The following is a 26468-nucleotide window of genomic DNA, read 5'->3' as shown; positions in this document are numbered from 1 at the left end:
AAGCTGATCAGATAGTATTAATCTATCTGTATTTTCATTTAAAAATGATTTAAGAAGTAATTCTTTAATGTCTGATTCACACTTTAAAAGTATTTGAATTCTATTTTCTTTTTAACAGTTTAGCTACAATATCATATGTACTTTTACTTGCATATTTTAAAATTATCTATAAAAATCCTTTTACTGTAATTTTAAATATCAAATGCTAAGTAAGTTAAAAATAGCCCCTCCAATATTTTCTACTTTACAAAATTATTGGTTAAATCCTGAAGATTTAAATTTTTTATTTTATTGTACTATAAGTAGATATTAATAAAGAAAATACAAAAGCTCTTCTATGAAAAATAATTTACATAAAAATTTTTAGAGAATAACCACAAATACAATGTGTATCATAGTTTAAAATTATATATATATATATATATACATATATTGTACCGGGGATTGAACTCGGATCCTTGCACTTGCAAGGCAGGCCACCGAACCACTGAGCTAAATCTCTGGCTCTTAAAATAATATATTTTTATTTGCTAATCTATCTCTAGACTCATTTCCTAATGATACTGTATGTTTTTTTTGTATGAAACTTTTTTTTCATGTAACTTTTTTTTTTTGTACAAGGGATCAAACTCAGGACCTTGTGATTACAAGGTAGGCAGCGGCACCACTGAGCTAAATCCCCAGCCCTGCATGAAACATTTTAAATACTGACAAAGTATCTTATATTCTATAGAATTTTGAACAATTTCTTCCTAATTCACTATATTTATTATTCATTTTAGTCCTTATTTTCACTTTCATTTTCTCATACCAGAGAGAGAATGCAATATTTACCCATGTGTGTTTGATTTTTTATTTTCTCTTGAGTATGTTCTAAGGGTGCATACATTTACCTAGAAATGTCTCAAATTTATTCTTCTTTATGGTTTAATAGCACTCCATTAAGTTTAAAAAATCTTCTTTTTTTCCATTCACCAGTTTAATGGGTATTTGGGTTGTTTTCCAGATTTAGCTTTGGTTTGTAATAACTATTAAGGTATTAATCTTTCTTTAACTAATCTGTGGATATTGTTAATAAGACTTTCCAGTCATAAATATTAAAATTATTTAGTTCAAAATAGCATTTTATTCTTCCTTAATCCATCTGTCTTAAACTGAGTAAATAATATCTCACCCTTTTATGCCAGCCCTTTGAAATATCCTGTTAATTTCAATAACACTTTTAACGGAGTTTGAGCTTCCATACATTATGAAGAATCAATAATAAGAGACATAAAATCTATTAATTCATTATCAATAAGTATATTTCAGACTTTGTAGATGAAATATTTTTGCCTTTAAAATGTATTGCTTAATATAGCTATCATCTCAAAAATGAACTTGCATATATGTGTTGCAATATTTCTTGTAAAAGTAATATCCCTCCACTCTCAGCCTCCTTTACTTGCTAAATATTTTCTGTTTTCTAATATTTTTGAATGGATACCCAAAAAATGTTTGGTAGATTTTTTTAAGCTTTTTATTCTATTAAGGTATAATTAAGAGTTAAGAATTATATTCAGCTAAATTATAAATTTTTATTATTAATATACATATAAAATTTTAAATAATCACAATCAAGACAATTGATATATTCATCACTTCGGAAAATTACCATTTTCTTTTCATGTTTTGTGGGAAAGGGAATGAGAACACTGAAGACCTGATTATATATAGAATAAAGACTAAAGACTGAAAAAAAGTCAGAAGGAATAAACTAATTTAATAAAATTTCATAATTAAAAACAAGTATAAATATCAATCATACTTCTATACAAAAATAATAAACTATCCAAAAATAATTTTAAGAAACAATCTTAGTCACAATAGCAAAAGAAAAAAAGAAAGCAAATATGAAGTAATACACTGAAATATGAAGTAGAGAAGTGAAAGAATTGCCACTAAGGCAAAAAAGTGATAAAGGAGTTAAATAGCTCAATAAATAAAAGATATTCTGTTCTGTTTATGGAAAATAAGAATTAAAACGGTGCAGTGTAGCTGAGCTGCTACCCCACTCACACACTTCCCAGCCTCCAAGCAGAGAGCCAAGCTGCAGCCACCTGTAGCACCACCCCATCACCACTGTCCTCTTGCCTCATCTGGCCTCCTGGCTGTGCCTATACCTGGGTCCACACTGCAGAGGCACAGGATGTCATAAAGACCATTGTCCTGAGCTCCAGAAGATGGAGCAGAAGTGAACAACAGAAAGAGGGCCTCTCTCAGGCTCCTTGATGAAAACTGAAGACCACTGGAAAAGTGAAGAGAATCTTGGGAATAAGGCACACAAGACCATGATGGACGGTACGTTGGAAGGATCACCACTTCCCATCAGAACCTGAACTATCTTGAGGGGAAGAGCAGCTGGAATCTGCAGAAGAACCTTGCAGAGTTCAAACCTGCAGGAGATCAGGGAGCTCAACCTGGGCCTTGAAGACAGAAATGAGCCTGAATCTCAGGGGTCTGCTGCTGCCTTGCTAAGATTAATTGACTTAGATCTGCATACTGCTGCCCACATTGTCTATTGTGGCAGCAGACCTGAAGGAGGCCCTTCATTTTTACTTTAAATTTAAATTATTTGTTTTCTTTACCTCTTATTTTTAATTTTTAATTTTTATTTTTCTACTCTTTTCAATTCTCTCTCTCTCTCTCTCTCTCTCTCTCTCTCTCTGTGTGTGTGTGTGTGTGTGTGTGTGTGTGTGTTTGTTTCTCTCTCCCCCCAAATTTTCTTCATCTCCCTTTTTGGTCCTGCCCTAATTCAGATTTCTTCATTCTTTTTCTTTTCTTCTCTCTTTATCCTTCTCTTGATTTTCACTAGTTTTCAAGGAAAGTGAATACAGTTTCTAGCTTTCCTACTGTTCTATTCTTGTCTTTATTCTTTCATTCTGTCTTTGCCCCTGCCTTCAACAGTTTCCTAGCATTTATGTGATCTTCCTGTGTCCTCTGGTCTCACTTCTAAAATTTTCCTATCCTTCTACCTATCTTTCCCTCCTTCCCAACCCCTAAATCATCATCCAGAAAGATAACGTTGATATATTGAAACTTTATTTACTATAAACATATTTTGGGCTGGTCTTTGATTCTGATTTAATTCACAGTTAAAGGTGATAGGAAATAATAACTACCACAAATTGTCATTTTCTAAGCTGGACTTGATGATATCATGTTGCTGATTGTATCACTTAGGCTAAAGAGTTGTGATTGATCTAATCAGTTATCCTTCCTGGTATAATGAAAATGAGCATGACTCAGTCATTAAAGACTCAAAACCTAAAGATCAGCCGTATCTGGAAGATCCAGGTATCAACCCAGGAATTAAACTAAGTACAGTACCAACAACAAAAATAGAAATGAGAAGACATTTAAGTAAGGCAAAAACCCAAATTTCCAGCTCACAAAAGGCAAATTCTGTGGGAAATGAGGTGGGAAAGTCTGATAATCAACCACCAGGATACACTAAATTGATAGAACAGGAATTAACAAAGGAGATGAATGAGGCTCTAGAAAAATTCAGAAAAGAAGTAATTTCACAGACAACTACAGAGATTGTGAACAGAATGAAATACATGATTGCAGACTCTAAAATAGAAACAGACAAAAAGGATATATGAGTTCAGAACCATGATAGAAGCCATGAATGTCCAACATAGGAAAGAAATGCAATCCATGAAACAGATTCACACAGATATCCAGATTAAAACTACTGAAAGTATACACAAGAGACTGAGCCAATCTGAAGATCAAATATCAGATATAGAAGACAGGATGATGGTCAGTGAACATGAAAAGAGAGACATCTTAAAAATAGTAAAATACCATGAGAAATCAATCCAGCAGCTCCTAGATGATGCTAAGAAGAATAATGTAAGGCTGATAGGAGTCCATTAAAAGCAGAAGAAATTACAATGACATAAAAAAACTATTCACAGAATTAATGACAGAAAACTTCCCAAACAGAGCAAATGAATTTGACATACAAATAAGTGAAGCATATAAGATTCAAATTAGCCATGATCAAGAAATCTACACCTAGACATATAATAATCAAGATCCCCAAAAACCAACAGAAAAGCAAAATACTACAGTGTTTAGAAAAAAAAGAAACAAATCACTCGCAAAGGAAAGCCCATCAGAATTACAGAAGACTTTTTAATGCAATTGCTCAGGTCAGGGAGAACATGGAGTGAGGTATTTCAAATCCAAATAGAAAACAACCTTCAACCTAGACTGCAAAATTATCTTTCAAAATTGATGGGAAAATAAGATATTTCCATGAAAAAGGACACCTGAGAAACTTCATGAATACCAAAGCAGCACTCCAAACAATTCTAAACAATTTCCTAGAAAAAGACAATGAAGACCACAACTCCATAAGGCCCAACAGACCAAATACATCAAGAAAGGCAAGAAATTAAAAGGAGGGGAGGATAAAGAAGAGCCACTAAAAAGAAAATAACATGACAATGTTAACCAACACTTATCAGTTATAACCATCAATGTTAATGGCCTCAATTTACTAATCAAGAGAAAGAGACTGGCAGAATGGACTAAAAAGCTAACTCCAACAATATTCTGTATACAAGAAATGCTCCTAGTTCAAAAATATACCCATAGACTGAAAGTAAAAGAATGGAAAACAGTTCTCCATGTGATAGGAGATACCCCCCAAAAGCAGGGGTAGCTTTCTTATTTGCAGACAAACTAAATTTCAAATCAAAACTAATTAAGAGAGACAAAGAAGGTTACTTATTATTTCCTCATAAAAGGAACAATCCAAGAAGAGGAGTTGACAATCATAAATATATATGCACCAATACTAAGGCCCTTAACTGTACAAAACTAATATTAAGGGACATGATAAACTAGATAAGCACTAATACAATTGTAGTGAAGGACCTCAGTACCCCACTGTCACAAATAGACAGATCATCCAGATGAAAAAATCAACAACACAAAACCAGAACTGAACCAAGCTTTTTAACAAATGCACTTAATAGAGGTCTAAAGAATGTTGCACCCCACAAAATCAGAATATACATTCTCTTTGGCTGCACATGGATCATTCTCCAAAATAGACACATACTAACTCATAGAACACATTTAAGTAAATGCAAAGGAATTGAAGTTATTGCATGTATATTTTCAGGTCATAGTGCAATTAAACTGTAGATTAACAGCATAAAAAATGACAAGAACTTCACATACAAATGGAAATTGAACAACACTCTCCTGAACAACAAATGGTTCACAGAGGAAATTAAAGAATTTAGACATTTTTTACAAATAAATGCCAATGCCAATACAACATATAGGAATCTATGGGATGCAATGAAAACAGGGAAATTCACAGCAGTGAATGCCCATACTAGGATAACAGATAAAGCTCAAATAAACTACCTAATGCTGAATCTTATATAGCGAGAAAAAGAAGAGCAAGAGAAACCCAAAACTCATACAAGGGAGAACATCACAAAGATCAGAGCAGAAATCAATGCAACAGAGACTAGGAGAATGATAGAAAAAATCAACAAATCAAAGAGTTGGTTTTCCAAAAGAATAAATAAAACTGATAAACCCTTAGTCAACATTACCAAAATTTAAAAAAAAAAGGAAAGAAAAGGCTTAGACCCATGCAGTTGAGATTGAAAAAGGCGAAGTCTCAACAGATACAGCCAAAATTCAGAGTATCATCAATACCTACTTCAAGAACCTGTACTCTAATAAAATAGAAAACACAGAAGAAATGGACAGATTTCTAGACACATATGAATTACCAAAATTGAACAAATAAAATATAAAAATTCTAAGCACCCCAAGTAGAATCAGTGAAATTGAAAATGTAATTAAAAATTTAACAACAAAGAAAAGCCCAGGTCCTGGTGGCATCACTGCTGAATTCTACAAGATATTTAGAGAAGAACTGCTGCCACTACTCTTTAAAATTTTCAGTGAAATTTAAAGCAAAGTAATATTTCCAAATTCATTCCTGGAAGCAAGTGTTACTTAGATTCCAAAACCAGGGAAAGACCCAAACAAAAAAGAGAACTACATGCTAATCTCTGTAATGAATATCTATGCAAAAATCTTCAAGATACTGGCAAACAGAATAAAGAGGGTCATTAAGAAGATCATGCACTCTAACCAAGTCTGATTTATCCCAGGAATGTAAGGATGGTTCAACATACATATATCAATGAATATAACACACTATATAAACTGAGTCAAGGACAAAACCATATGATCATCTCAATATATGCAGAAAAAGTATTCAACAAAATTCAACACCCATTCATGATTAAAAAAAAAAACCTGAGGAAATTGGAATTGATGGTATTTATCCCAATTTGATAAAGTCTATCTATGAAAAAACCAATAGCCACCACCCTATTAAATGGTCACAAATGGAAAACCTTCATGCTAAAATCAGGAACAAATCAAGGATGTCCACTATCACCACTCATTTTCAATATAGTTTTGGAAATATTAGTCAAAGAGATTAGATAAAAGAAAGAAATAAAAGCAATAAAATAGGAAATGAAGAAGTTAAATAGTCATTATTTGCTGACAACATGATACTCTACATAAATTACCCCAAAAACTTTGCCAAAAGACTTCTAGACTTAATTGATTCAGTAGAGTAGCTGTATACAAGGTCAACACTCAAATATCAATAGCCTTCTTGTACATAAATAGCAGACTTACTGAAAGAGAAATCAGGGAAATAATTCCTTTCACAACAACATCCAAAAAAAAAAAGAGAGAGAGAGAGAAAGAAATGTCTAGGAAATAATCTAACAAAGGAAGAAAAAGACCTCTACATTGAGAACTACAACACTCAGGGAGAAGAGGATATAAGAAAATGGAAAGACATCCCCCTTTCCTGGGCAGGAAGAACCAATAAAGTGAAAATGGCCATAGTTCCAAAACTGCTATATAGATTTAACGCAATCCCAATTGTAATCCCAAAGTATATTTCACAGAACTAGAGAAAACAATCCAAGCATTGATTTGGAAACAGAAGAGACCTACAGTAGCAAAAGCCATTCTAGGCAACCGAGACATGGCAGGGAGTACCACAATTCCCAACTTGAAACTATACTACAAAGCCATTGTGAAAAAAACAGCATGGTACTCAAAGAAACACACCCAAAGATTAGTGGAAAAGATTAGATGATGCAGAAATAACTCCAGATATATTTGGCTGCCTCATCTTTGACAAAGTACCCAACCATATTCACTGGAGGAAAGATATCCTCTTTAATAAATGGTGTCAGAAAAACTGAATTTCAACTTGCCAAAGATTAAAACTAGACCCCTATCTTTCACAATGCACTGAACTTAAATCAAATTGATTAAAGATCTAAATATTATAACAGATTCCCTAAACTTGCTGAAAGATAAATTATGTAGAACTCTCAATGATACTGACATATGAAAAGACTATGAATAAATTCTCAGTACCACAGGAACTAGCACAAAGAATCAACAACTAGGATCTCATCTTATTACAATGTTTGTAAAATCACTTTTTTGGAGATTGCCTGTTTCCTAGAGGCTACCAGTGAAGTCCTAGCCAAGTAGTATCCACAGATAAATCACAGCCTGTTTACTTCCTTTCTGCCATGTTAGTGGAAAAACCTTTAGTGTTTCTTCCTGTCTTTTCTAAGCACTCATCTGATTAAATTAGGACCATTCAGCATAATATCCTTTCCCTTCTCTTGGGATTCTAATGTTTAGGAACCTCCATAATAGCTGAAATTTCTCTTTTTTCATATAATGTAACATGATAAAGGAAATGACTTTTACTCATATCCACAGGTCTTACCTACATTCAAGGGAAAGCATTACACAAACTGTATTGTGGTGGAATTTTGGAAGCCTTCTTAAAACTTTTCAACAATAGCATCCATAGTGAATGAAGAGGAATCTACAAGGAGTAGTCAGGGCTAAAGAGTAATTCACTTTGAAATTCAATAAAACTATTATAGGTAACAAACATATATAGGGAACAAAAACTATATAGTTTGTAAAAAAAAATACTCAATATAGGCTTAGTTTGAGATTATTTAAAATGAACATTAATTATTTCAATTCTGTGAGATAGATGCTAATAGTCCTTACTCTTAAATTCTACATAGATAATAGGTAAATAGATGATAGATAGATAGATAGATAGATAGATAGATAGATAGATAGATAGACAGACAGATACAGATATAGAGATACTGGGATAAACCCAGAACTTCACACTGAGCTACATTTTGAGCCTTTCTGTCTGTCTGTCTGTCTGTCTGTCTCTCTCTCTCTCTTCATTTTCTCTTTCTTTTTACAAAACAAGTTTTCTCTAAATTGCTAAATTGCCCAAACTGGGTTCAACTTTGTAATCTTCCCACCCCAGCCTCTCAGAGTACAAGGGACTATAGATATGCATCACCACATCCAGTGTTGAATGGAAATTACAGAAATTTTTCTCACAGCACTGTAAGATTACTTGCTGAAGGATGCAACTTTGAAAGTTATTGACTGCATGTAGGAAGGTACTATTGACAAACCTCAGGTAGAAAACCATGTAGCATAACTAAAACCACATGAGAAATTACTAAAATTATCTAGGAAACTGTCACTCTTTAAGTCTCAGTAGTGCATGTTGGCATATACCAGAATTAATTTGTGTTTCAAAGCAATTCAAAAATTCAAGATACTTAGTTTTTAGTCTAATGGTGTTTTCTTTTGTTCTGGACTCAGTATAGAAAATAAAGAACTGGTGTTCAACTTCTGAATAAATTTCTTTACACTTAAATTCTACAATTAAAAATGTTCAAACTTCTTTTTGAAGATCACTCATTCTCTGAAAATCACAATGAGAATTTTACATGTCATACCTTGTCAAGTTTAGAGCTGAAGTGGATATGTAAGAATGTCCCTCAGAAATTCAGCCATCTGATTTATTATTCAAAAGAACTACCCTCTTAATCAACTTAGTCCTCTTGATTAAAAGCTCTACTTTTGAAAATGAAATCATTTCCTAGCCAAGAACATTCTCTGCAGATGTTGTCAGTAGAGGAGCTGAAACATTTTTTTTCTTATCTTCTACTTCCAAAAGAGAAAAGTCTGAAGTTTAAATAATTACTAATAATAGAATATGAATGTGGTTTTCATCATAGGAGGCATAACAGAAAAGTGTAACAAATTCAAATATATAGAGACAATTTAAATCAAATTGATTAGCATTTGGATATAATCACTCATAGGCATGAAATGCTATTTAATCAGGTAATGACTTCATTAAACATGGTTAATCACACACCACCTTGAACTCATTTTCTAAACATAGAATTAATTATTCAAATTATAGCCATTAAAGCAAGCCAGTCAGTGGCTAAATTCATTTTTAAAACTACTTAGGCAAGCTTGCCAAAATCTATGCATCATTTGTAGGAGTTGCACTGTGTACTGAAAATCCAATTCAAGAAAATAGATTTTGGAATAAAATGTACTGGAGAAATAAAATATACATAGTGTGATTAAAATATAGGTGAATGTTTAAAGTTTAAAAAAATTATTTCAGTGAAAGACACGTTGCTATAAATTCCCCTCAAGATATTCTCCCTTGTTTTGAACATCCTTAGCCCATTATTCTTGCAATATTTTTACAGTGCTTTAAAGGGCTTTTTTCAACATATGTATACATAATATTTACATTTATTTATTTGGGGGGATTGCTAGTATACATACTATATAGATATAGTTATACAATATATACTGACTTATTTTGGAAAATATTTATATATATAATTTTTGGTTCCCCTCTCCTCCTTCTACTTCCCCAGATACGCTTTCCCATCTCTTAAGTGACCTCCTCCCTGTTGTGTCTTCCTCCCTGTTTCCTAAAATCTTGCTATGTTTCGAAGTTCCATGCATGTCTCTTTGAGGTGTGATTAGAAATATAAGTACAATGAATGCTGCAGCCACGTACCATCCAATGAAAAGGGAGCTCATAAAAATATTATGGAGTGTCCTCCTCCACCTTATTCACTGGGTCTGGTGAGTTTTGACTTCTAGCTGTTCCCCAAAGTAAAAACAACCAGGAAACACACACACATGTGAATCCACTCAGGGCATCAAGGAAGCCACAATAGAGCAATTGTGGACTTTATGAAAGAGGACTTAAAGAACTATTTCTACAAGTGGCCAGAATGATGGGGTACATGTTAGGGGTGAGTAGGGTTAATGATAATGTATCTTTTAGTGAATCATGTACTTTAATGTAAAAGCAGTAGAACTCAAACTCTTCAACAAATGAACATAACAGATGTTTGCAGAGTGTTCCACCCCACAATATCAGAATACACATTCTTTTTGGCTGCACATGGATCATTCTCCAAAATAGACCACATACTTGAGAATATGTTTAAGTAAGTGCAAAGGAATTGTACTTATCCCCTTATATTATCAGACCATAGTGAGATGAAGTTGGAAATCAATAGCAAAAGAAACCACAAGAATTTCCTAAGCACATGCAAATTGAACAACACACTACTGAATAAACAATGAGTCACAGAGGAAATTAAAGAAGAAATCAGACACTTCCTACAATTAAATGGAAATGACAATTCAACATATTGAAATCTATGGGAAAAAATGAAAGCAGTGTTATGAGGGAAATTCATAGCCATGAATACTCATATTAGGAAAACAGAATGAGCTCAATTACAAATCCTGATGTTGAACCTCAAGCTTCTAGAAAAAGAAGAGTAGGTCAAACCCAAAGCTCCTACAAGGAAGCAAATTGCAAAGATAAGGGCAGAAATTAAAGCATTGGAGACTAAGAGAACAGTACAAAAAAATCAATGAAGCCAAGAGTTGGTTCTTTGAAAGGATAAAAAAAAAAATTGACAAAAAAGTCCCAAATCCATGCAATTAGGAATGAAAATGGTGAAATTACAATGGATCCAGAAGAAATCCAGAGGATCATCAAGACCAACTTTGACAACCTATACACCAGTAAGATGGAAAACACAGAAGAAATGGAAAGATTCCTAGATTTGTATGAATTACCAAAGTTGAACAAAGATGACCTAAAAATTCTAAACAACCCAATGCCAATCAATGAAATTGAAAATGTAATTAAAAACTTACTAAAAGAAGATTGGGTCCTGATGGCTTCACTGCTGCATTCTACAAAACATCTAGAGCAACCATGGCCACTCCTGGCTGAACTATTCAATTAAATTGAAAGGGAAGCAATACTCTCAAATTCACTCCTAGAAACAAGCATCAACCTGATCCCCAAAGCAGAGAAAAACCCAACTGAAAAAAAGACCTAATCTCTTATTACATATTACTGTTTTTATATATAATTATTTAAATGATGTACTCAAAATATTGTAAATTTATCAATGCTAATTCCAAAGAAAAAGTTTTTTTTTTTTTTACTCTTAATGCAATCCTGGAATCTGAACAGCATAAGGCCTTATTTATCCAAAGGTCCAAATCCCTAAAGGTCATACCATTTTCTGGATAAAGTGAGTGAAGAGAAATATTTCACTAAAAAGTGATTAAAACTTTACCTTTATAAATATTCTCAATTATGTTTCTGAAAGAATATACAGTTCAAATAATGTAGTAGAAGCTAGATATTTAAATTTTGCTATTACCATTTGAGAAGCAGCAATATGTTTATCTACATTTTCCCCATTGCCTCTGAAAGATGACATAATAGGGAAAAAAGCTATTTTAAAAAACAAAAAAAATTATATACATATATCTATATATATATATATATATATACATACATACATAAGATTCTTTATATTTGGAATAAGTTCACAGATATTCAAATAAATTTATTATAAAAAGCAGTTTATTATAAAAATCAGTTTAAATTCAACTTGTATTACTCATAATGTTTTCAAATACTTAATCTTCTATAATTTGGAAAGAACAATAAAATGTATTACATAAATTAAAATTAGCCATGCAAAGTGTTATACATCATAAAACTTTAAATATAAATATAATTTTGCTATAAATAAATACTGTAAATAAGCAGCCGTATCTTTCTTTTTCTTTTTGTTACTTTTCTCATTTTTATTATAATTATTGTGTACATTTAAGGTATATAACATGAAATTTTATAATATACATAATGAAATGGTAAATACACTGAAGTAAATAAACATACTCATTTCTTCCTGCAGGATATCTGAAATCTACTTTTAGCTAATATTCAGTATACAATACAATATATTTGGCTATATTTACTCTATTGGACATTAGACCTTTATATTTATTCATCTGACATAATGACAAGTTTTTACCCTTTGTCCTACATTTACACATTTTCCCCCTTCCCTGCCTCACACTTCTTCCTATTTTTCTTTTTTGCTTTCTACATTCTTCTATCTTTAGATTTTTAGATATAAGTGAAATTATACATTATTCATCTTTCTGATTCAGCCTTATTTCTCTTATTAACATATCCTACAGTTTCTTCCATCTTATTGCAAATGGCAACATCTTTATTTTAAAGATGGATAATGTTCCGCTTTGCATATGTACCACAATTTCTTTATCCATTCATCTTTTAACTGAAAGTCCATGACTTGGCTACAATGTATATAATGTTTCATGAGAGCACAAATATTCCTATCTGGTGCAGATTTTACCCTTCTTGGATGTACACCCAGAAGAGGTATTTCTGATTCATATGGCAGTTCTAGTTTCACTTAGTTTTGATGGAATCTCTGCACCATTTTTTATAATAACATTAACAATTTGCAATTTACAAACAGGGTACAAGGATTCCCCTTTCTCAAAAACCTACACACTAACACTTGTGATCTCTCGGTTTTTTGATAATATCAATTCCAACAGAAGTGAGGTGCTACATTACTGTGACTTTTATTTGCACTTCTCTAATGATGAACGTTGTTGAGCACAAGCCTATTAATTTGTATGTCTTCTGAAAATGTCTACTTGAGTCCTCTACTCAATTTTTCAAATTTGTTATTTGTTTATTTTGTTTTTGTTTTTACTCTTGACTGAAATAATGCCATACATCTTGAATATAACCCACATATAAGATTTATGGTATTTAAATATTTTCAGTTTGTGAAGTGCTTCTTTACTATACAGAATATTTCTAGCTCAATGCAGTCACATTTTATTATTTTTTGCTTGTTTTGCCAGATTATTTACTGTGGATTATGAAAATAGAGACTTTTCTCCTATGTTTTCTTCAAGTTTTATGCTTTCAGGATTTATTCTTAAGTCTTTAGTTCATTTTGGATTGATTTTTAGATATGCTGTAAGATAAGAATACAATTTATTTTCCTTTTTGCATATGAATATATCATTTTACTAATGTCATTTTCTGAAGAGATTATCCTTCCCTTGGTCCAAAATTAGTTGAGCACATATGTTATAGTTTTCATCTGAAATATCTTCCCAAAGATCAAGTGCTATAAGACTGGGTGCTACTAGGAAGTGGTGGGACTTTTAGGTGATAGAGCCCAGTATGGCAAATTGGAAAGAAGTGGGCCCTTCAGAGGAGGAGTACTCCAGCTTCTTTCCTATCTTTCTCTGCTTTCTGATCAGGTTCCTCTAACGTGCACTTCCTCCATGACATACAGCCTCTCCTTAGGTCCCCAAAACAACAGAACTAATGGATCATGGGATGAAATTTCTTAAACCATTTACTAAAAAAATCATTTTCCTTTTTAAAGTCAATTATACCAAGCATTTTGGCCACAGCAACGAAAAGCTGACTAGCATTAAAAAAAAAAAACAAAAAAACATACTTTGCTTCATTTCTGAACTCTTCCTTCCGTTTCATTGGTATATATATATATATAGATATAGATATATATAGATATAGATATATATATAGAGAGAGAGAGATTTTTTTTTTTTTTGCCAGTAGCATGCTATTTTAATTGGATCTCTGAAATATTTTGAAATCAAGATGTATAATGCCTTTAACCTGGAAGATGTTTTGGCTACTTGTTATTTTGTGGTTTTTAGAGTTCTTTTTCTATTTCTTTGAAAAATGACATGGGTATTTGTATCAGGAATACATTAAATCTGCATATTGCTTTCGGTAGTATGGATATATTAAATATTAATTTCCCAACTTATGAATAAGGGATATCTTTAAATTATGCATTGCTAAAATAATAGAGGTACATTCTAAGTGCATAATTAGGTGATTATATCATTAGATGATTTTGTTATTGTACAAACATCACAAAGTGTATTTAGTTACAAGGCAAAATAGTCTTACAGTTTATGTGTAGTCAGCACTGACTGGCACACTGTTATGGGGCAAATGAATGTGTTTCTGTCACCTTCAACTTGTTTTCCAATACTATCTTATCAGTTTTAGTGTATAGATCTCTCTTTGGTTAAGTTTCTCCTTGATATTTTTTGTTTTTGTTACTACCATAAATGAGATGGTTTCCTGGGATTTTTTAAATATATATATCATTATCTGTGTAAAAAAGTGCAACTGATTATTGCATATTGATTTTGTATTGACTTTGTTACTTCTAATAATATTTTGTTGAATCTTTAGTATTATCTTCATATGTAACCATGTTATTCACAACAAAAATCATTTTATTATTTCCATGGCAATTTGGATGCCATTTTTCTTTTTTTGTTATCTTATTTCTATTGTTATTTCTTCCACTGCTGTTTTGACTAAAAAGGGAAAAGTGCATTTTCCCAACATGTAATGGACCTCAAGAAACAGCTTTCACTTTTCTACCACTAACTTTATTTTTAATTTATTACTAAAGATTTATGATGTTCCTAACCATAATTGAGTCACTCAATAATTATCTAAGAAATAGGAATTTCTCAAGATATTTTAACAAAAAGTGATTTAATACAGAAAATTACATGCTCACAAAACCTAAGGAAGAGTGGCTTTGGGCAAAGAGAAATAAGATATGTCGAAAAAAAATCACAAGAATCTACCACCTTGAACCCAACTGTTTAAAAGACTAAAGGGCTTGGTCCAAAGCTTCTAAAAAGGTTTGATGATTGCTGTTCACACTGCCAAAGAAGAACAATGAATTGTCCACTCCTGTCTTTTAAATCTCATGTACAAGAAAGGTTTGGATCTTTGAAGATGATGCCAAAAATAAAGACAATATCTAAAACACACAGTAAGAAATCTTATAAGAGTACAAGTGCAGTAAGAATTGTTTACTATAAAATATGTCATTTTTCAATTTTAATTGCATTGAGGTCTTACTTGAAGAAATATACAACATTAGCTCTCTGATTTCCCAAAATGCTCCAGTTACATGGCTCTATACTCGCTTGGTATTGAAATACAAATAACTTGAGGTCTGCTCTAAAGGTAATGTTAAAATACAAATAATTAAAGGTCTACTCTAAATGGAAAACAAAATTACTTCTAATATCTGTTTTGTATTGTTTTTGTGGTCCTGAGAATCAAGCCCAGGGCTTTGTACGTACTAGACAAGCACTTTACCACTGAGCTACATTCCAGCCATTACTTCTTATATTTTATCATTAAGTCTGGCCTTATGTTTATACTGGTGTCCTTCAATTTTTTTTAATCTTTTAACTTGTGTAAAATACAAATTTTGCTTATGTCTTGACTCATTTCACTAGTTTCTCTTTCCTGTTCGATGCTAACCCAAATTTTAAATTGTCAAAGAATAGCTACCTGAGAATAATTACATATCACAGGGTTCATTCAAGAACATTGCAATAGGGATAAATATTGTTGCAAAGGAAAAGAGAGCCTGATCTCAACTCCACTGAAGCAGAAGTCAGGAAACTACTGGAAAGGTGCCACTGTGCATTAGCAGAAAGGTGTTCACTGGGATTGGTCCATTTTTACCTGCTTATTGAAGCTAAGCTGTTAACTTCCTGCAGAAATGGGGAGACGTGGATGCTATCTTTTGTGATGACCGCTTTTCAAATGATGGCTCCAAGGTCCATGAGAAGAGCACATGTGGGTTGTATGTGAAACAGGGAAGAGGCTGGAAGAAAATTTACAACTCACAGGACAGAGAAATAATTTACAATCATGAATCTTTTAAAGTAAATACTCTAATAAATTGGAGGTCAGGGACAGTGTTCAAGAAGAAAAATGCTAGGTCAGACTGAGGAAATCTTTAAGATGGTCTTAGAACACAACTCTCCAAAGGACAGGTATGGAGAAGACCTAGCTCGGAGCGTTGATGCTGAGCCCTCTTCAGACTATTTCCAATGGCAAATTCTATTGAAGTTTTGTGACTATTACGCAGTTTAAAAGGGTAAAATTATAGTACACTCCTGTTCTTAAATCATCCTCCTAGGTTGCAGAGGGGTGAGTTAATCGCACTCTTCAGCTCAAATTTCACAGGGTCATTTGCCTGTGGAAGATCCTGCTATGGATTTAATTATCCCACTTTTGAAGGTTCATATGCTGAAGCCTGTATTCCCAATGTGCCTGTATTTGGAGTTAATGAGTTTGTATTATTTTATTGAGGTTAAATGAGGTCGGAGGGTAGGGATGTAATCTTATAGAATTGGAGCCTAGTATAAGAAGAAGAGACCAGAACTTGCTATTTCTTGGCAAGTGTAAAGAAAATACATTGTGAAGACAAAAAGAGGAACCAAATGTCTACAATCCAGAAAGAGAACTTTCACCAGAATCCCAATTCGCTGGATTCTCAATGAGTGAATCTTTAGCATTCAGAACTGTTAGAAGGTAAATGCATACTGTCTAAGCCCCATTTGTTCTATTTTGATATGAAAGTCTCAGCAAACTAATCCCTCTCTTACATTTTCTGTTTACTTCAAGTTTGAACATTCATTCTTTAGATACACTATATTCCAGATTTCTTCCTGATTTTTTTACTTCTATATCACTTGAGACCCCTTTTAATCTCCTAATTATAAATTTTCTTGCATCTCCTTATTTCCAGTATTTTTTAGTATCTTCTATGGAAAAAAATATTACTCCCAGATAAATTTAGCCATATTAGTTAGAGGGTCCTGGTCATTCACATTGGGTCTTTGCCTTTAAATACCAAAGGAATAAATTAATGCAAAAATTAGGCTTCTGTAAAAAATACAAATTTGGGTAATTATGGTTTAAAATATTATTTTGCTACCTATATTTAAATAACAAGATTGTGAATTAAAAATTAATTAAATGCAAATTTAAATAACAAAAATGTTTGCAAGCTACACAGCAAGGTTTCAAATATAGTTCATTTTTAACTTTTACTCATTAACCACAGACCCCCACAGCTCCCTCCATGAATTATGTGGTGTTATAAAATAAAATAGGCAATATTTTGAGTCCTGTTTTATGTTTCAATCAAGTAAGGCAGTGTCATTTTAAGTGGGCATTGCAAATTCCATGCTTCATCTTCAATTAAAAGAATGCACCAAGATGATCCTTCCTTGTAACAGTCCAGAGCCAAGGTCTGCAGGCATTTGGATTTCCTCCTATACATCACTTGCCACTGCCCATTATCTCCCAGCAACAGCTGGTGACACATAGTCACTGTGCCTTTAGGAAAGCTCTCTTTCCCCCTTCCATCTGTTTCAGCCCATTTACTTCAGAAATAAAACACTGCTTTAGCTAAGTCTGTGTATAGCATCTCATTCGCAATGTAATTTAAATCCTTTCAGTTAGCAAAGCAGATTCTACATTCTGAAGCTAGCTTTACTTTAAAAGCAAACTCAACTTGGAGATCTTCGCAACCTGGCCGTGATAAAGATATTTTCATAGATACAATAAAAAAGTACATGACATTGACCTTATCAAAGCAAAGTAGGGATACTCTATAAATATATGTTAAATTTAAAATACTGACTGGTTTTTCTGGATTAAATTTTAGCGAAAGTGAGCATTGTTTTATTTTTGACTAAAGAACAGAAAGCTTTGTAACTTTTGTAAGGGCCATGTACCAGTGTCTCTGTGACAATGGGAAGTGACCGGGAAATGAGGTCAAATGAAGGACTCTACTCTGCCTCTTCACACCTTCTCATCTGGTTCAAAACCGAAACCATCACCATAATAGAGATTTTTTTATTGTTGTTTATTTTTATTTTTAAATGTATGTATGAGCGTGACCTTTTTCACTTAAGCAAAAATCATAAGCTGTCAAGGTCTGAAGCAAGACTGCATCACTGTGCATGACTTGGGCAAGTGATTTAACATATCTGTCTCATTTTCTTCATCGAAACACTGAAACATCTATTTCATGGGATTGGTATGAGAATTAAATGAAATGGATCACATAAAGAGTTTTAACATAGGGTCCGTCCCATTATAAGAGATCCAAAGCAAGCTGCTTTAAGTTTGCAGAAATAATGAGATTTTCCTTTCCCTAGATTATTCTGATTCTTCCATGTTTTAAATGAGGGAGAATGTCATTTTTTTATTTTACTTAATCTCTTTGAAAAGATAAAACATAAAATCATATTCCCACGAGATGCAAGAATTATACTCCTCTTAAATTCATTACTACAACCAGGCTAATTTTGTTCAGCAGTGTATAAAACTATGTATAGTGATTTTTAATGCATAAATGACTTTATTCTCTTAGTAAATTTTAAGTATTGAAATAGTTTTTACTGTTATTTTTGCTTATTCTCAAATGAATATTTTTCATTTTGCATTGGAAATAGAGAAATGAATGTTAACTTTTTCAGTTGTTTCTAAATGTAGACGTAATCTTCCCGTGAAGTAGTATTACAGACGAATAAGCTACATTCGAAATCTTATTCATTCATTTTCCACTTTTAAGTAGTAAATGTGACTTGACCTTCTTTCTAATAAACTGGTACAAAAGTTGGGATTCTGTTCTCTGAGCTACAGACTGTATAACATTGCGGAAGTCAATTATGATCTTAAAATTATCAAACAAGAACTATAGATTCTATGTTTTCTTTAAAAAGCCCTCAATTTGTTTATTCTCCACATTTACAGCTCAATAATGTCTTTGTCTTTGTGAAAGAAAAACATGAAAGTGCTCTTGTCGCCTTCTCACCACCCCACTCTAACTCATGGAAGTTAGCTGTTCCATGTGTGTCCTTCAGTCTTACATGGTTATAACTGTGGTTCTCAGCCAGAGATGATCCCCACCCCTGGAACCTTTCATGATAGCTAGAGGCATTTTCGGTTGCCACTGCTGTAAGGAGATGCTATTGACATCTGGTCAGGAATGCTGATAAACTTCACCAATTTACAGGACAACTCACAGCACATCTAAATATTTTGTCCAGAATGTCTCTATGGTGAATTTAAGGAACCTGCTTTTGCAATGTTGCTGCTGACAGTGTACTTGATGAACAATTCAATATTTTAATAATCAGTTTTAGAATATTTTTATAGTTAAAAGAGAAATCCCACATCCATGAGAAGCCATTTTTCCTTTCCTGTAATCCTCTCAACACTAAGCAACCACTGCTAAATATTTTGTCTGTATAAATTGATAACTGTAGATATTTCATATCAACGTAAGTGTGGAATATATTGTACTTTACAAGTTTCTTCCACTAAGCATATTTTTCAGATTCATCACTGCATACATCTATGCTGCACTCATTTCCAAAGAATATTGTATTTAATTGATACACCACTTTTACTTATGCATCAGTTGATTGTAATTTGAGATATTTCCACTCTTTGGCAACTACTAATGAACTCATTATGAATATTTATGTGTAAGATTTTATATACATATTTTGTGTGAGAAGGTCTTCTATGCTCCCGTATTATCTTCCTAGAATTTTAAAGCTTTTGTTATAACGTTTTTGTTAAGATTTGATTTTAAGTTAGTTTTGTGTATGGTATAAGGGAGACATCCAAGTTCATTCTTTTTATACTTTTTAAAATAGAAAAGTAAAATCTTTATACTTATATGATATACAGGACAGAGTAATAAAATTATGCAAACTCACTTATCTATCACCTCAGATAATTACCTTTTTAAAAAAGTAAGAACCATTGTGAATTGTGCTCCTCCCTTTCTCCTCTTCCTCGCTCTCCTTCCTTTTCTTTTCTTTTCTTTTTTTTTTTTTTTTTTTTTGAGACAGGGTCTCATTATGTAGTTGAGACTGACCTGGAACTCACTGTGTAGCCCAGGCTGGTCTCGAACTCAAACTCACAGCGATCCTCCTGCCTAAGCCTTCGGAGTGCTGGGATTACAGGTGTGCACCACCACGCCCAGCTTCTTCCTTTTCTTATTTGTATTCTTTTTTGTTATCCATACTGCAAACTCTGCATTTTAGTTGCATTGTTTGATTCACACAATATTATTGATGTGGTTGAATTTATACCTTCCATGTATTTTTTTTATACTCTATATCTCCATTACAGCTTTTTTTGCTTGGTTGAATATTTTATAGTGACACATTTTAATTCTTCCAATGATTTTTCTACCACATGTATATTACACTTATTTATTAATAGTTATTAAAACTTACTTATATAACTCATCAGAGTTTACCACAGATGTATACTAATTTAAGTTCAGCAGACTATAGAAATAGTGGTCTTATAAAATTCATTCTCTCTTCCCACTTTGTGTGCTATTATGGTCATTCACGTTGCATCTATATGTTATTTCTAGCAATATATTGTTATAATAATTATTTTATATAAATCTTATGTATTTATAAGAAATAGGAGAAAGAGGAGTAAGTACGTAGATAGTAAATGATATTGTACTTTTAATTTACCGCTTCTAGCTCTCTTGTTTATTTTGTTGTTGTGTGCTACAATCCGGTATCATTTCTTTATTCAATTCGGCTTTCTTCCCACCTACCCCATTTATACTACTTTTGCCAAATAGAGTACATTTCTTTATGTTGAAGCTCCAACAATACTATTTAGAGAGATATGTGTCCATATACAGTTCTTTTCCTTAAATCAGTTACAGAGGTGTGGGCGACCCCTGGTTCCCGGCCCACCCTGGGGTGCCATATGTAGACAGCTCACCCTTGCTCTGGGACCCAGAGCCACTGCATTGTTCCTCCTTGACCCAAGAGTGAACAAGGATGAGTGAAAAAGAGACACGGAGTCAGAGCCACATGCCGGCAGCCAGGGGGCGCTCCTACCTCTAGCAGGCACAGGAGCCTGGAGCCTTTGGCTTGCCTCACTTCTATTCACCCAAAAGGGCACAACCAATCAAAGTAGAACAAGATTTACCTGTTTTCTGATACCATTCGTACATTCTCTGATAAGCAACTTAACCTCAGCTGTCTTAAATTTTCCCTGATATGCAATCACACTTGAGTGAAGCCCTTCTCTTCTGTGCTCACAGAAGAGGCTGATTAGGCCTTAATTCTCCTCTGGTCCTGAACACAAAAGTAGGAATTTCTTGATTTGCATTGTACTACCAATGAGATTTGGCCCATCCCTAAAAATAAATCTCTTTTTTTTCTGTTGTTCCCATTGAATATAAAACATTGCTATTTTAGTCTACATTTTTAACTTTAGCTATTACCAATATGCTTTTGACTCATAAAACTAATATTCGAGTCCTAATTACTCTCGAGCTCCAGCACTGAATCTAAGAGTGGTTATTATTCTAGCTGAGCATTCCTGGCACTCAGAATTTTTCAGCCGAAAATGTATTTTCAGATATGTTCATCCTGTTTTCTTGCTCACCATTCACTAGTCTTTCTAATTGGAAGCTCAGTAATCTTCCTAATTTCTCTCCTTAATTCTATTTGACAAGTCTTATTCATCTCTTATTTGCATCATTCCTCCTGCAGTCTCCTTGTCAGAGTATAAGAGGCACTCATCAATCCTCAGAGCCTCCATTCTACCCTTCCTTCCATGCACACTTCATATATTCAGCCTAAGATGAAAAATTGGTTGTGCTTTGTGCTGAGGAGTTACAATACCCAGCACAATAAATTCAGAATTCCTTCTTATGGTCCTTCACTATCTGTTCCATGAGGATTTTTCAAGATTTTTCTGCCACATCCTGGAATCAATCACTAGTGATCTTGAGAAAAATGTGAATAAAACAGGCGCATGAATGGAGACAAAAATTCCTGCACTCATAGAGTTTACATTATAATAGGAGGGAGGAGAAAATAGAAGAGATAATATCAATTACAGCTATGCAGAGCATAAAGTAAGTTTAGGAGAATTGGAGTTTGGGTTATACAAAGATTTCAGTTTTATATGGTGAGGTGAAATGAGGTAATCAGGGTAATACTTATGCAGGAATTTCAAGTACATGTAAATTTTAAACTTTCATAATTTCCCTTATCTTGCAATATTTTCTATAGCATTTCTCACTATATTTGCAAATATAACCATAAATAACTTATTTATTATGATTATCTCACCCACAACTAAATAATAATGCTCCTTAAATATTTATATTTGTCTTGTTCCTTGATTCTATCTTCCAGGAGTAATTCCCGTTGCAGAATGAATATTTGATGGCTGTATGTTTTAAATTAAATGGAACTTCTGGCCCATTTGTAGACAACCTTAAGTCAGAACAAATCTGTGCACCATATGCTGTGAAACAAAAGTTTGCCATGTAATCCGTTGTTTCGGTTTCAAACACATTGTTGGCTCCATATACCAGAATCTCACAGGTTAATATCAATGTCGAAAGCCTGAAGCAACAGCAGCTCGAATAACACATGCAACTTTGATCCCCACTGCTTCTTAAGGTTAGAAACAATACAGAAGCAGTACCAGGAGCACCGTGGATTATAGGAAATATCCTAGCAGAATCCTTTACATCAACACATGTATCAAAGCTATCATAAATGTCGGAAGTCAGAACATTTACTTTTCTAACATGAGTATAACTTTCTTGAACATTAGAATGGAATTTGAAGATACGCTATCAAAGTTCCATGTAATTCTGCTCAGGAATATTTCTGAAATGTCATTCTCAATTTAGTGATATTTTAAACTATTGCTTATTGATGGTGAATTGCATGCCAGACATATTTTCATACTTAATTTTCATGAAATTCCTACAAGGTGAATCTTATTATCTTTATTTTATGGTTGAGAAAACAAGGAAGAGAAAGATTAAATAACTTGCCCCCAAATCACTTAGTAAATGGCATGATGGAAGTTTGAGTCCATGCTCTTAACCACTGTTTTATGTATTTCTTTTCTTTTAATTGGAAAAAGACTGGTGTCACGTTAAAATTTTCACTGCAGGGCCAGGGATTTAGCTCAGAGGTTTCAGCACCTGCCTCGCAAGTGCAAGTGCAAGGTCCTGAGTTCAATCTACGGTACAAAAATAAATAAATAAATAAAAATTCATTGTGTAATCAGATTGTTTCCTAGTCAGTTTTTTTCTACTCAGTTTTCTTTTAAACAGAAAGTTCTGTGATTACATTTAAAAGAGAGAAAATACGGCTTCCATCTTTAAATTCTACTTCCTTTAAGAAATTAAAAACAATTTAACTTTTAGATATTATGGTTGAAAATGTAAATTTAACATTTAAAAACTTCCAGAATTCCTATTTGTTTTTAATTTTTCTCATATAACATGTTAATTTTGTAATGGCAAGTTTTAAATAAAAAAAGAAGGAAAACAAATTGTCAGGCATGTCCCCACACAGAGCAAATATTGTCACTATTTACAGGTAAAGGCTCCGGTCCATACACATATACATTGTCAGAGATACACATATATAGCTGCTTATGTGTTTATACCGTGGAAATGAAAATTTTACTTGTTTGATTTTGCTCTCACTTCTCACTTTCATAGAAACCCAATGAGTAAAAGAAAAATTTAGAAACCCTAATCCTGAAATGATTTTGCCTTAAAGTCTTATTTTCCTTGATGAGTGCCAGTCACACTTTCAAACTTGTTTCCCTCGATGCGAAGTGAAACTATTAGAGGCTGCTCAGAGAAGGCAGCCTTGGCTTCTACACTATGTAGCAGTGCTCAAATCCAACTTGAGGTCCTCGAAGCATGCCCGCATCACTGAAAACATATTGCATAATTGCTAACATGGATATCAATTGTAGGGCTCCTAACTAAAAATATGTTCTGGCATTTTAAAAAAATGAGTATTCATGTATATCAATGATCAAGAATACAACTTATGTCAGTCATAAGAATAAAGCAGGTTCATCCATCCCTGATTTAGAGAGAGTTGTGTACATATTTATCAATCTGCCTTAACATGATCTGGCCTCCTAATGGAGAAATCACACATACCATTCAAGTAGAATATGTGTTTCAATGTTTTTGTCAAATTAGAATATCTAATTGAAAGAATGAATTTGCATGGTTATGTTATGTGTTCTCCTCACTTTTGAATCAATTCATCTCTAACCCTTATCTAATTTATATCATCATTCTACAAATAGATGAATACAAAGGTTGTTTATTTTACATATATAAAATCAATATGTTGGTAAATGTTTAACACTTGATTCTCTATGGAAAAGTAGCCCTAGTTTGTAGCATTTGCAATTCATTATATGTAAATTCTACCTACAAGGCATTTTGATGCTATTAAGTGACATCATTTAATCTGGACAAGGAAATATGCACAGTAATATACCATTACATAATATTTATATCATGCAGAAATAATACGCTTTAATGACCTTAGTGCTATAGGTACTATTGTGCAGGAAAAACACTAGGAAGTGTTACATTCTAAATATCTATTACTTTTGTTTGTAATAGAATTTATTTTATTCTTAAATCTATACAACTATTTTTAATCTATCAATAATGTCTCATATTTCCTGAAAATTTAACCATTTATGAGTGTGAAAATGTAAAAACTAGCCTCAGTACCCCAGTGTATTACAGTAGTTTGAAACCTTACCCAAGTTGTTTGAAACTTCACTATTTTTAGTAAATAAATTAAATCTATTCTTTGGATTACTATGACATGCTAGCAACTATATGGAATATTCTTGTAATTATTAGTAACGAACATTGAATTAGTAGGCTGAATGAAAATTTAGGAAAATCCAGAGTCATAAAAGGAAGTTCTTTCCTGTTTCTCACAGTTCATTGATAAAAATACTAGAGAGATTTTTAGAAAATTTCTTCTAAAGTTGTTACTCTAATTTCCTTATGATATATATCCTCACTTTCTAGTTTCACAGAATAAAATCTTGTTTGTGAAATGCAATTAGTTAATATTTTTCATTTTGTATTGTCTTATAGAAACCAAGCATTTTTCTGATGTTTATATTATGACATTTGTCTTTAAATTGTATGTCTTTGTAATTTATTTATCATACTTTTCAAGAAAAGACATTAATGTGGATATGCTTATAATGATGTCAGTCCTAAGACCCAAGTGAAAATGTGATTGGTAATTAATTAATATGTGTAAAAATTAATAACAAAGTATCATCTTGAAAAGGAAATTATGTTCAACACACATTTAAAATAGCAAAGAAAAATGCAATATTTGTAAAAGAACTCAATAAAGTTGCAGCTAATATATTTTAGTTACTAAATCAGTAGCTAGTGTGTATCCTCATACATTAGTCATTATTTGATATTAACATTTGATGCTGTATAAATATAAAAATTAAAAGTATAATTTTATTGTTTATTTTTCCTTCAAACATATTTTTAATTAAATAAATAATTTATACACATCAGATTATTTGTTGCCTTCTGAGACTCAAGATGTGCTTTCTCAGAGGGATGACTGAAGGGATACTTTGAGGCCAAAATTGCTCTACCAAGAAAAGAAAAGATTAAAAGGTAAGCAGATCCTGATTCTTCTCTATTCTCATGCTCTATTTGCAGTATTGGGAAATTTAATGTCTATCTGACTCAAATCCTAAGATGTATACCACCAGAAGTAGACGCTCCTCTCTCTGAAAATTGCCCATATTTTATTTGACAACTTTATCAGCTCCTAAGGCCTCAATGATAACTGATGTACTGGTTAGAAGAACCATTTTCTATCTGCTCATTTAATATTTATTTAGTAGCTACTAGCAGACACTCAGCTAGACATTAACTATTCATTGGTAAGTAAAATCGCAGTATTTGCCTGTCCCAGGTCAAGCTTATTCCTCTGTAACCTAGACTGGGTGTAGCAATAATTGATATTACAGTATGTTTTGCCTAAGAATTATAATAGTGTATGCATTCACAAATATACAATAGCTATAAAATTTATATTCCATACTTTTATATATTAATTTATAGGAACATTAAAGAGGTAAGATTTACCCATATAAGAATGTCACAGGTTGATAATCATGAATTACATACTTATTAAACTGGAATTTAGCTCTTCTATTTATTTAGCCCTAAGATATTAATAGAATTATCAGTTTTTCATCTTGAGAATGGAATCAGAAACAACATGCCTCTTGGAAATTTAATCACTGAATGTATTTTATTACATTAAGTAAAAAATTACCTTAGGCAAAATTTTATAAACTTCTAAGATATATATACATA

Source organism: Fukomys damarensis, unplaced genomic scaffold, assembly GCF_012274545.1.
Source record: "Fukomys damarensis isolate Sample0158 unplaced genomic scaffold, DMR_v1.0_HiC HiC_scaffold_35, whole genome shotgun sequence".
Classification (NCBI taxonomy): Eukaryota; Metazoa; Chordata; class Mammalia; order Rodentia; family Bathyergidae; genus Fukomys; species Fukomys damarensis.
This window is presented reverse-complemented; position numbering follows the sequence as displayed.